This window comes from Bufo bufo, chromosome 8 (genome assembly GCF_905171765.1).
Source record: "Bufo bufo chromosome 8, aBufBuf1.1, whole genome shotgun sequence".
In the NCBI taxonomy this organism is placed as follows: domain Eukaryota; kingdom Metazoa; phylum Chordata; class Amphibia; order Anura; family Bufonidae; genus Bufo; species Bufo bufo.
This window is the reverse complement of record NC_053396.1, coordinates 80088050-80100763: the sequence shown is the minus strand read 5'-3', so window position 1 is coordinate 80100763 and position 12714 is coordinate 80088050. Positions and strand designations below refer to the sequence as shown.

The 12714-nt window shown below is 42.0% G+C and overlaps 1 long non-coding RNA gene across 1 annotated transcript; it reads left to right on the top strand.

Moving 5' to 3' along the window:
* The first annotated feature begins 2029 nt into the window (after positions 1-2029).
* Positions 2030-11207, top strand: LOC120977130. Its single transcript, XR_005773828.1, has 3 exons — positions 2030-2162; positions 8610-9068; positions 11193-11207. It is a non-coding gene; the product is annotated as an uncharacterized LOC120977130 (long non-coding RNA).
* Positions 11208-12714: the final 1507 nt, after the last annotated feature.

The window sequence follows — 12714 nt, the reverse complement described above, 5'->3', positions numbered from 1 at the left end:
TCTCTTCTATCTCCGTATTGTCCCTGTATTATTGTATCTTTCTCATTATTTTTTCTCTTTTTTCTCCTCCTTTTTTCCATCTACATTTTCTTTTTCTTTTTCTTTTTCAGGGAGGTTTGTCTCTTCTATCAAGTCTTTTTCCTCACATGTGTGTTAACAGATCATAATGATTTTGAGTGGGAACATCATCAATGTTTTTAGTTGTCTCTTTATCCCCTGTATTGATGCATACTGGCAGAGCATCTCTATTGAACTTTCTTATTTTTTTCTCCTTAATTTCCTCCTCTTTTTGATATATCCTGAGATAGCAAAGCTATCTCAGGTTTTATGGTTATATCTTCTTCCAAGTGAACCCAATCTTTGTGGCTAGGACGTCTAAGTCAGTCTGCGATCTGGCTTAACCACTTAAGGACCACAGGTTTATACCCCCCCTAGTGACCAGGCCCTTTTTTCCAAATCGGCACTCCACAACTTTAGCGATTTATTGCTCGGTCATGCAACTTACCATCCAAATGAATTTTACCTCCTTTTCTTCTCACTAATAGAGCTTTCATTTGGTGGTATTTCATTGCTGCTGACATTTTTACTTTTTTGTTATTAATCGAAATTTAACGATTTTTTTGCAAAAAAATGACATTTTTCACTTTCAGTTGTAAAATTTTGCAAAAAAAAACGACATCCATATATAAATTTTTCACTAAATTTATTGTTCTACATGTCTTTGATAAAAAAAAATGTTTGGGTAAAAAAAAAAATGGTTTGGGTTAAAGTTATAGCATTTACAAACTATGGTACAAAAATGTGAATTTCCGCTTTTTGAAGCAGCTCTGACTTTCTGAGCACCTGTCATGTTTCCTGAGGTTCTACAATGGCCAGACAGTACAAACACCCCCCAAATGACCCCATTTCGGAAGGTAGACACACTAAGGTATTCGCTGATGGGCAAAGTGAGTTCATAGAACATTTTATTTCTTGTCACAAGTTAGCGGAAAATTATGATTTTTTTTTTTTCTTACAAAGTCTCATATTCCACTAACCTGTGACAAAAAATAAAAACTTCCATGAACTCACTATGCCCATCACGAAATACCTTGGGGTGTCTTCTTTCCAAAATGGGGTCACTTGTGGGGTAGTTATACTGCCCTGGCATTTTAGGGGCCCAAATGCGTGCGAAGTAGTTTGAAATCAAAATCTGTAAAAAATGGCCGGTGAAATCCGAAAGGTGCTCTTTGGAATGTGGACCCCTTTGCCCACCTAGGCTGCAAAAAAGTGTCACACATGTGGTATTGCCGTACTCAGGAGAAGTTGGGCAATGTGTTTTGGGGTGTCATTTTACATATACCTGTAAGGAAATTATGTCTGTATCCACACACGTTCACATATATATATTAATTCAGCCTTATATGCTTGTATTAAATAGTTGCAGAGTTCTTCTTTAAAGGTAATATTTTATACTCTTATGACAACAAGGTCTAGTAACACAAGCTAAACAGGAAATGGCTGTCTGAGGCTTAAAACCGCATGGCTAAAAGGAGATATGCATGCTTTAGCAAAAGAAAGCCACATTTGTAATAGAGGTACCTGAAGAGAGAATTGCCGAATGCATGGCATCATAGCTGCAGAAACATATATATGCACATATATACCTGTTACACATATATCTAACATGTGCATTAGACATATATTTTACATTTACTGCAATACGAGTTATATATATATAAGCATTTTTTTGTATATTAACCTTCACCTGTGGTTTAGATAAGTGCAAGACATTTTACCAGGTAAATGTTGGTACGAGATAAACAAAGATAATTCCGAGAAATATTTGAACAAAGCTGAAATCAACAAAGATTGTGGTTAGATATCTGAATACTAAGAATTATAAATGCGTCACATATGTACCTTGTTTCTACGAAATTATCATGACTTTTTCGTTACCTGATTGGATTAAGCTTAGGGGAGGTATATGGTAATCTTGTGGTTTGTATGGTAATCTTGTGGTTTGTATCTATAAATTGTCTACGATGTCAAAATAAAGGTACAACCATTTTAAACCTATCAACGTGTATTGGTCTTCAGTGGTTGCCCGGCCGGAGGTTCACCCACAGACAAACCAGGGGCCCTTTCAATTGGTAGCAGAGGATGGTTCACTGACTATCCAGGTGAGTAAATAATTTCTGCCACTACTTATGTTGGTTGGAATGTTTCTCTCCTGGATACGGTGAATTTCTGATGTATACTGGATGGCAGGTTAGTTGATGGCAGTTTAGTTGATGGCAGGTTAGTTTAGTGTTCATAGGACTGTGGGACAGACACGAGGCAGCACTAAGTGTTCTGCGTATCCTGATAGGAGCGGCATCTCCTATAGGCACAGTGGTTGGCAGGGGATGTTGTTCCAGGAACATACATCATATTGATGGCAGGGAATTTTTCGAATGTAGAACTAGTCTCTTCGAACGTTGGCAGGGATTTTTCAAGTGGGAATTAGTCTCATTTGACGGTTTATTGAGTTAAAGGATAACTCTGGATTTATGTGATTGAGTTAAAGGATAACTCTGGATTTATGTGAAACAAGGAAACAAGGTACCCGGAATATATGTATAAGGAAAAGGAATACATATGGGAAAAAAAAAAGGTGAGGGAAACGCATACATCTGAATGCAGATGTTGGTTTCTAACTCAATAGAATTGTCTGTGGAGTGAATTGTTTATAGAACATAACTGTACAGTTAAAACTTGGAAAGTGACATTGATTACTGCAGTCTATTAAGTTCGTAAATGGTGTTGCCCATATTAGATATTTTACACGTGTTATAAGAATATTGTGCTAGTGGAAAATCTGATTGTGCTGGCTTAATTGATTCTCAACATAACAGTACTAACACAATTACTTCCTGCTATTTAATTGCTGCTATTTCCACCTCATTGTTTGCTGCTTGAATATATATGTATAGAGTTCATTGTCGATTTCATTAAACATTATGGGTAACGGCGTGGGAAAGGATCTGGATGGTGAGCCAGAGACCAGACCCACACCGTTACATTTTGTATCAGGCACCTGTGGGATTAGTGTAACTGATCCATTTTGGGTAAATATCTGTGACCGCAGTCAGCAACTGTGTAGTACGCAGATCAGCGATGTAGGTCCTCGCAATGAAGGAGACTGGGAGGAGGTTAAAAAAAATGGTGGGGCTTCACCCAAAATATAACTATCCCGTTGGTGCCTGGGATGAAGATTATATGAAAACATGTTTTAAGAAATGGGAGAAGGCATTAAAAGAGTACAGAAAGAGATTTCCACCAACCCATCACATATACTTAAAACAGGATAGGGGGACAATGAGTAAAAGGGAAGAAGTTCCATGGTCAGAAATTCTGCCCTCCTTGCCAGAAAAGCCACCGGCATATGACGTGACGGTATCAGAACCACAAAAGGCAATACTCCCAGCTGTCCCTACAGAGGACATGCTACAAGACCCTTATGATAAGGTCCCCTGTCCAAAACAAGCAACCGCACCAGAATTATTATTATTTTCTGGTGAGAATCAAAAGAGAACCGGACTGTACCCGGATTTGGGGGATAGAGATTCCCTTTTGAGTACTGCAGTTATAGTGGCAGCAGCACTTATGGAACAAGCAGATGTGACTCCACAAGTCAAACAAGCTAAGGAAAAAAGAATTGAATATAGAGAGAGCATGGACATTTATGTACATGAGCTGATTCAACTGAGGGATAAACTAAAGACAGACATAGTCCACATTAAACAACTTCCCCTTCAGGATGTCTTTCCCATCATATATAATCACGAGGACCCAGATGATACTGACCTTCCTAGTGAGCAACAGATAGATGAATTAAAGGGCATTCTGGGAGGAGAGTGTGGCAGAACCAGAGCTGTAACTAACAAAAAAAAACAGCTGCTGACCGAGATAGAAAAACTAAGACAGGAGTACTGGAGGGTGAAGAAGGACTGGGAAACCAAGGCTCAGGAAGAATACGGTAGGAGGACAACAGGAATTGAAACACAGATAGAGGCGGACAGTTTGGAACATGGAATTCCCCTGGCAACCTCTAGCCCTAGAATACCTGGAGTAGTCCAACCCCTGACAGATGAATTTTCCAAACTCACTCTAACACCTGAGGAAGGGGATAGGGAAGGCACACAACTGTGGCTTCCCATGATTACTGTGGGTAACACTGAAGTCCATATCCCTCTTCCTTTAGGATTAATGAAGGAACTGAAAGATATGTGCCCCAATCCAAAAAAGGACCCTAGAGCAGCAGCTATGTTTCTGCAGAAGTATACCGCAGGGAGCCATTTAATTTTGGAGGATATTCAGATAATACTCTCAGCCATAGACCCAGACACTGGCTCCCAAATCGATCCAGAAAAGATAATGAAGGCATCAGAAAAAGAAGTTAGGGATGGAGGAGAGAGAGATGGCCCCAAGATTTGGAAAAAGTTTTGGGATAAGATAGGAGTAGAATGGATGAAAAGATACAAAGGGGATTCAGGCTTACACACAATGCTAAATACAAAACAAGAGCCGAAAGAGGATTTTTATAGTTTCTGTAAGAGACTGTTGGACCTCTACAGCAGTACAGGAATGAATTCACCTGAATTGTTCAAGACTACATGTATGACAAATGGGGACCCTAAGACAACACAGCTAATAAAATTAGTGAATAACGAATGGCTTACTCAATCAGTGACAGAATTTATGGATGACATAGCAAAACGCTCGGCCTCTGGTGTTTTCAATCAAAAGGGAGGAGTATTTCCATTGTTAATGCAGCAGGACATACAACAGGAGTCTATATTGTCAGGTGGGGAAAGCAATTACATGATGATGTCAGGTTTCTCCCGGGGAAGGAATAATAGAAGAGGTCCGAGAAGTAGGGGCCAGGCAGAGACCTGGAGAGTAGAAAGAAATCAGAGACTAGGGCTGTGCATTTGTGGGAGTCTAGGGCACTGGAGGCGGGATTGTCCAAAGGTGAGAGATGAAGATAGGAGGAGGATACAGAGGGAGAGGCCGCCTCTGACTACCGAGGGGGGCCTCAGACAACAAGAAAGACAGCAAGATATGACAAGAGACAAAACCAGGGGAGATCCGTATTTACTTACACTGGCCAGCCACAGGATGGGGGGAGTAGACAACCCATTTGCTATCAGACTTACAGATGTGGTCTGAACATGACAGTACCCGTCCCCACGGGGGAACAATTACTATTAGGTGTGCCCAGAACGAGGAGCCCAGTCCTTCAGTTATGCATTTTGTTCCAACTATTGGCAAGTCTTACCACAAGTAAAACTGCAAATTGATGGTATTAAAGAGTTAATTTATTGCTTGACAACCGAGCAACGACTGCAAGTGTAAACAAAATAGACTTCATTAATTGATAAATGCAGCCGAAGGAAGTTCTATGGTATAAATGGGACGACAGTGATACTTAAGGTGACAGCACCGCTCCCGGTTTGTACTCTTACAGGGGAACTAGTGACGCACATGTCTTTTGCAGTCCTACTAGAATGCCCCGTTTGCCTATTAGGAAGGGATTTAATGGCAGCATTACAGATTTCATTAGTCTTTGACAAAAAAGGAAGACTGACAGCAACCTCAATGAAATGTGACCTGACAAACCCAAAGAGACGTGACATGAATGGGTTCTTTTTTAAGCATACCAATGTCCCTGAAAATCATCCAATCTGGCAAAATGTAAAGACTCAGTAGGAACAATTAACTGTGAGCCCTACCGGCCCTGTTTGAAGGAGGGGGTTATGCCAACTTTTCAAAAACAATACCCATTGAGTGAGGAAAAGTTAGAGGGTATAAAGCCACAAATTGAGAAATACTTGCAGATGGGAATTCTTAGGAAAATTGTCAGTCCCTGGAATACCCCGATAAATCCTGTAAAAAAGGCTAATGGCACATGGAGGCTGGTACAGGATCTGAGGAAGGTAAATAAGGCAATTATCCCACTTCCCCCCTTGGTGGCAGATCTTACAGCTGTGTTTGGGGCCATTCCTGCGGGATCCAGATACTACACTGTAGTTGACCTCAGTAATGCGTTCTTTTCCATACCAGTGGCTTGGGATGCACAAAATCTTTTTGCTTTTCAGTGGGCTGATGATGGTCAGGTGACTTGGACCCATCTCCCACAAGGTCTTGGGATAGCCCAGCAGCCTTTTCTATTGTATTAAAGGCTACATTGGAAGATTGGGAACCAAAGAGGGGATCCACCTTAATACAGTACACAGACGACCTTTTACTCTCCAATTCGGAGTTAGAAGCCTGCAAAATAGATTCACAGAGTTTATTAGACCACTTGGCAAGCAAAGGACACCTGGCCTCGAAGAAGAAAATCCAATATGCAAGTACCCAGGTAGAGTATCTGGGGTGCATAATAGAGGCAGGAGAGAGAAAGATCTCACCCGCTAGAGTCAAGGCAGTGACCTCCCTAAGCAGGCCGAGGGACAAAGCTACAATACTGTCCTTTCTAGGGTCAATAGTGTATTGTAGGCAGTGGATTCCCGATTGCTCCCATTGGGATTCGATCCTAAGAAAAACTACACTCACAGAAGCACCAAAGGTAGTGGAGTGGACAGAGGACAGAGTAGAAGCCTTTGAGAGATTGATTCGGTCCCTGACCCAAGCCCCAGCCTTGGCCCTGGCAGATTATGGAAAGCCATTGCAATTATACTGTGTGGTATCGGGAGAAACCTATGCAGCGGTTCTGACACAGACACATGGGGGAAAAAACAGGCCAGTTTCATACCTATCGAGAAAATTACCTCCTGTAGTTCTTAGAATGCCTCACTGTCTCCAAGCACTAGCACCTGCGGCTATGTCAGTAAAGGATGCTACTAAGATAGTCCATGGAAATATAATGGAACTTTTCACCACTCATACAGTCTTGTCCCTCCTTCAAAACATGACCACACAACACATGACAGCTCAGAGACTGTCCGCATATGAGACCATATTACTCAGTACGGCAAACCTGTTGATAAAGACATGTCCAGACACCTCACCAGTGATAAGATTTTTGCATACACTTTTGAGACTTAAGCGTGAAGGTTCTGACGAACAAGTAGACCCAATACCTGAACACAGATGTGATGAAATAATCTTGTCATGCACAACACCTAGGGAAGATTTAAAGGACACACCACAGACTGGCAGTATAGATGTTTTTGTGGATGGATCATGCACAAGACCAGATGACAGGACATACCAAACAGGTTACGCAGTAGTCATGCTCCCAAATCAAGTGATAGAAGCTGAACCAATTGTCACAACTTCGGCACAACAAGCTGAGTTGGTAGCGCTCACAAGAGCCTGTGAAATATTCGCAGGACACAAAGTGAATATTTATACTGATAGTAGCTATGCATTTGGAACAGTGCATGATTATGCATTAATATGGAAAAATAGGGGGTATATCTCAGCAGACGGGAAGAAGGTAGCGAATCAGAAATACATAGATCACTTGCTACATGCAATTCAATTACCAGAAGCCATAAGTGTGATAAAAGTGAAAGGACACTCTGCAAAAGGAGATTATCAAGCTATGGGAAACAACCTAGCAGACAGAGCAGCAAAAATGGCAGCCAGGAGAGACACGAGAAGGGAAAATAAGTTATTATTCATGACAGACTTTGAAAGTGAAAACTGGGAGTCAGTAGTATATCAACTTCAGAAACAGTCTACCAGTGAGGACATCAAGTACTGGAAATCTCAGGGACTGCAGACGACAGGTACAGGTATGTGGACAAAAGATCGGATATTGGGGGTTCCTACTGCATCAGCACCGCTCCTAATATCTTATCTTCATGGTCCTGGACATTTAGGAAAACAGTACATATCAGAACATTACAAGTCACTGTTCTGTACACATCAATTGCAGAGATTGATAGACGATCTGGTCGACTCATGCATGACTTGTGCACAGAATAATGTTCAAGGAAAAGCACACGGGAGACATGGGAATCTACCACCCCCTACAGGCCCTCTGCAAGATTTGCAGATGGATTATACACACATGCCAAAGCAACCCGGGAATATAAGATATCTGCTTGTAATAGTCTGTAGGTTCTCCGGATGGTGTGTAGCCATACCTACTTCAGGAGAAACAGCTGGTGTGACAGCTAGGGCATTGATAAATCAATGGATTTCACTGTATGGACTCCCTCGGGTAATTCATTCAGATCAGGGACCTGCTTTCCAGTCCAAACTAATACAAGAACTGACAAAGATTTTGGGTTTCCAGTGGAAACTCAATATAGCCTACCACCCCCAAAGCGCAGGAGTAGTGGAAAGAATGAACAGAACCATTAAGGATAGGTTAAAAAAGGCTACTTCAGGAACATTGAAAGATTGGCTAAAATTTCTACCCGCCATTCTCTACCAAATAAGAACGACACCAAATAAACAAACAGGGTTGTCACCTTATGAAGTGTTATTCGGTCGACCCCCTAATACCCGTGAGGAACCGGATACTGACAGTAACATTTTTGCCTTGCAGGAACAGTACGTGAAACACTTGGTAGGTATACTCTCAGAAAATTATGATAAGGTTGCTGTCACCTTTCCTCCTCTTTCCACAGATCCAACTCATCCATTCTTGCCCGGAGACAAAGTTCTGGTGAAACAACTAGCTGCCCGCCACAAGACTGGTCCAATATACCAAGGTCCATTTGAGGTTCTAAGAGTTGCTCGAACGGCTGTCCTTACTGACCAGAGTCCACAGTGGATACACGCCAGCCGGCTCAAGAAGACACCAGAAGGAGTCCTCAGGAAATTCCCCGGACAAACATGAGTCTTTTGGACAGGATGCCTTCAAAGGAAATGACTTTGATCATACCCCCAAGCCTGCAAAGTAGATATGAGCGATGGCTAAGAGGCTATCCAAAACCACTTTGTCCAAAGGATCCAAAGACTATGCAGGACTTGTATGAGGAAGAATTTATATTCAGGGAGTATACCAATGAACTAGAAACTGAGGACTTGAAAGATCAAAACTTTCCTGAACCGTTTAGTAAGCAGATGATTCAGAGAATGAAACTGTCAGATGGTGGGAGACAATGGATAAACCCTTTCTTCTTCCGAAGGGTACTGACATGGGGTGACAGGAGCAGGGTTGTCAAGGAAAAACCCCCAAAAAGAAAACTCCCTAGGCCACCCCAGTCTCCTTGTTCTACAACATCTTTTTCTGAAGAAACAGAGGAAAAAGAAACTCATACTGTTGATATGGACACTGAAGCAAAAACAAGTCGCGGGATCGGGACTACTAAGTGTCCATTATCCCTGTTGTACTGTTTGGCAATTATATGTACCCTCGCAATTCTCTATAGTATAGTAGTGACAACTGTGAAAGCAGTTATGACACACACACCGATACAAGTGAATGGAACCTTACATGAGAGAACAAAAAGATCTGCATCTATATTTAATAGGCCCAATTACAAAAAAGAGAAAATCACCTGTTGTACTAAAGGAAGAAATAAATTGTCACAATCAATGTTAGATAGAATTATAGATTGGCATGAGCAAAAGAAGGAAGGGGTATGTAAACTAGACGCTATAATCCTAATTATCAGGGCGTCCCCAAAGAATACCTCCCTATGTCTATCACCCAGTCCAATTGACAAAGCCACTAGAAGGAAAATACAGGAATTAAAGGGACAAGGAACTCAGAAGAGAAGTCTCCTCTCTGAGACAACCTTCAAAAAGGATATAATAGACACACCATCTTTCCCAAAAGATAACGTAGAACCATTAAACTGGCCAGACCCAAATAATGTGCCACATCATTTCCTGCTAATGCATGAATTTGGTAAACAAAAGTCAGAGGGAAAAGGAGACTGTTGGGTTTGTTCACACATGCACTCAGGGGAGCACGTTTATCCAATGCTAGCAAAACCGATGCGCCTTCCCTCCCTGATCGACCTAACAGATCTAGAGACAGTACAAATCACAACAACTAACAAACCATTCTTGATACAAGGGTATTCCGAGTCTCCAAACTTTTGTTTTTTAAATGGTCATTATTATTCTAGGGATATGAAATATTTTGCTAATGCTAAATTCTGTGCAAATACAGACGTTAACTTCACACTGTTGGACATAGAAAGCTATATTACAAAATCAAACAGTAGACATAAAAGGGCTCAATACAGTCGCCATTGCCGATGCTGATGAAAGAATAGAAAGAATGTTTCAGTACAATCTTACAGAATGTCCATCTTATAAGCCCCAGGTCTTTCAAGGCCCATTAACTTCTTGGTTGAAGCAAGTAAACAAAACGGACATTAAGTATGGAAGTACTGACCCTATCAACATAGTTCAATGGATGTGTTTAATGGGGCTAAGAAGTGGGCAGAATACCTTCAGTGATATTCTGGCACCTCGTCTACCAAAGGGCTGGATAGTGTGTTGTGGGTTATGGTGCCATACTACAATCCCTTTTCCTAAAGATACTAGTTCAAAAGGTTGGTGCACTATGGTCCAACTCTTCCCATACATGAGTGCACAATCAGGAAAAGAAGTACGGATGGGACCAGCCCATGGGGTGCTCATGTTCCATAACACACACAGGAAAAAGAGGGCATTGACGAGCACATGGGAAAAGTTTTACATGAGCATCTTAGGTCCGACGGGAACTGCAATGGCCCTAGTAAGAGTAGATGCCTTCCAGGAATTAGTCGAGAGATGGGTTAATATCACCACAAAAGACCTGGGGATGATAAATGAAGAAATGAGAAAAATAAGGATGGAACAAGAAGTGATTAGGCAGAGACAGGAGAGACTGATGATGGCAGTCACTGGACTGTGTGATCAAACAGAAAACAAACAAATCTGTTGCATTTATTTCTCTAACTTCACCAAAGACACAAAGGACATTGAGGTACCAGATTACCATGATATAATCAACAGTCATCAAGAGGAAAGGGAGAGATTACAAGGGGAATTACATAATATGCCTGGGTCATGGAACCCTTTTGACTTGATAGGAGATTGGACAGGAGGTATCTTTTCCGGAATTTTCAACTTCTTCAGAAAGGCAGGCATTGTTATTTTGATGACTTTGGTATTTCTACTCCTTATATATTGTCTAATAAAGTTCACAATATGGGGAGTAGGAAAAACCTCTCAATTGATAAAGCGTAAGAAACCCCCAGAAGATTCAGGTGAATATGTCACCCTTAAAAAGGGAAGTACCCTGAGAAAGATACCGAGAATTGGTGTGTGGTATAAGGAGTGATCATATGGAATGGGAATTCCATATGATCAAAGAGGGGATTGTAAGGAAATTATGTCTGTATCCACACACGTTCACATATATATATTAATTCAGCCTTATATGCTTGTATTAAATAGTTGCAGAGTTCTTCTTTAAAGGTAATATTTTATACTCTTATGACAACAAGGTCTATTAACACAAGCTAAACAGGAAATGGCTGTCTGAGGCTTAAAACCGCATGGCTAAAAGGAGATATGCATGCTTTAGCAAAAGAAAGCCACATTTGTAATAGAGGTACCTGAAGAGAGAATTGCCGAATGCATGGCATCATAGCTGCAGAAACATATATATGCACATATATACCTGTTACACATATATCTAACATGTGCATTAGACATATATTTTACATTTACTGCAATACGAGTTAGGCCTCCTGCACACGAACGTATTTTTTTGCGGTCTGCAAAAACGGGTCCCGTTTTTCCGTGATCCGTGACCGTTTTCTCGTCCGTGGGTCTTCCTTGATTTTTGGAGGATCCACGGACATGAAAAAAAAGTCGTTTTGGTGTCCGCCTGGCCGTGCGGAGCCAAACGGATCCGTCCTGAATTACAATGCAAGTCAATGGGGACGGATCCGTTTGACGTTGACACAATATGGTGCCATTTCAAACGGATCCGTCCCCATTGACTTTCAATGTAATGTCTGGAGTCCCTTTTATACCATCGGATCGGAGTTTTCTCCAATCCGATGGTATATTTTAACTTGAAGCGTCCCCATCACCATGGGAACGCCTCTATGTTAGAATATACTGTCGGATATGAGTTAGATCGTGAAACCTCATTTCCGACAGTATATTCTAACACAGAGGCGTTCCCATGGTGATGGGGACGCTTCTAGTTAGAATATACTACAAACTGTGTATATGACTGTCCCCTGCTGCCTAGCAGCATCCGATCTCTTACAGGGGGCTGTGATCAGCACAATTAACCCTTCAGGTGCCGCACCTGAAGGGGTTAATTGTGCTATCATATCCCCCTGTAAGAGATCAGGGCTGCCAGGCAGCAGGGGGCAGACCCCCCCTCCCCCCTCCCCAGTTTGAATATCATTGGTGGCCAGTGCGGCCCCCCCCCCTTCCTCCCTCTATTGTAATAATTCCTTGGTGGCACAGTGTGCGCCCCCCCGCCCCCCCTTCCTCCCTCTATTGTAATAAATCGTTGGTGGCACAGTGTGCGCCCCCCCTTCCTCCCTCTATTGTAATAATTCGTTGGTGGCACAGTGTGCGCCCCCCATTGGCCCCCCTCCGTCTATAGCATTAACAACATTGGTGGCCAGTGTGCGGCCTCCCATCTACCCCCCCCCCCCCGATCATTGGTGGCAGCGGGTTACTAGCAATAGTACAATAGTAAAAGATTCATACTTACCTGGGAGCTGCGATGTCTGCTTCCGGCCGGGAGCTCCTCCTACTGGT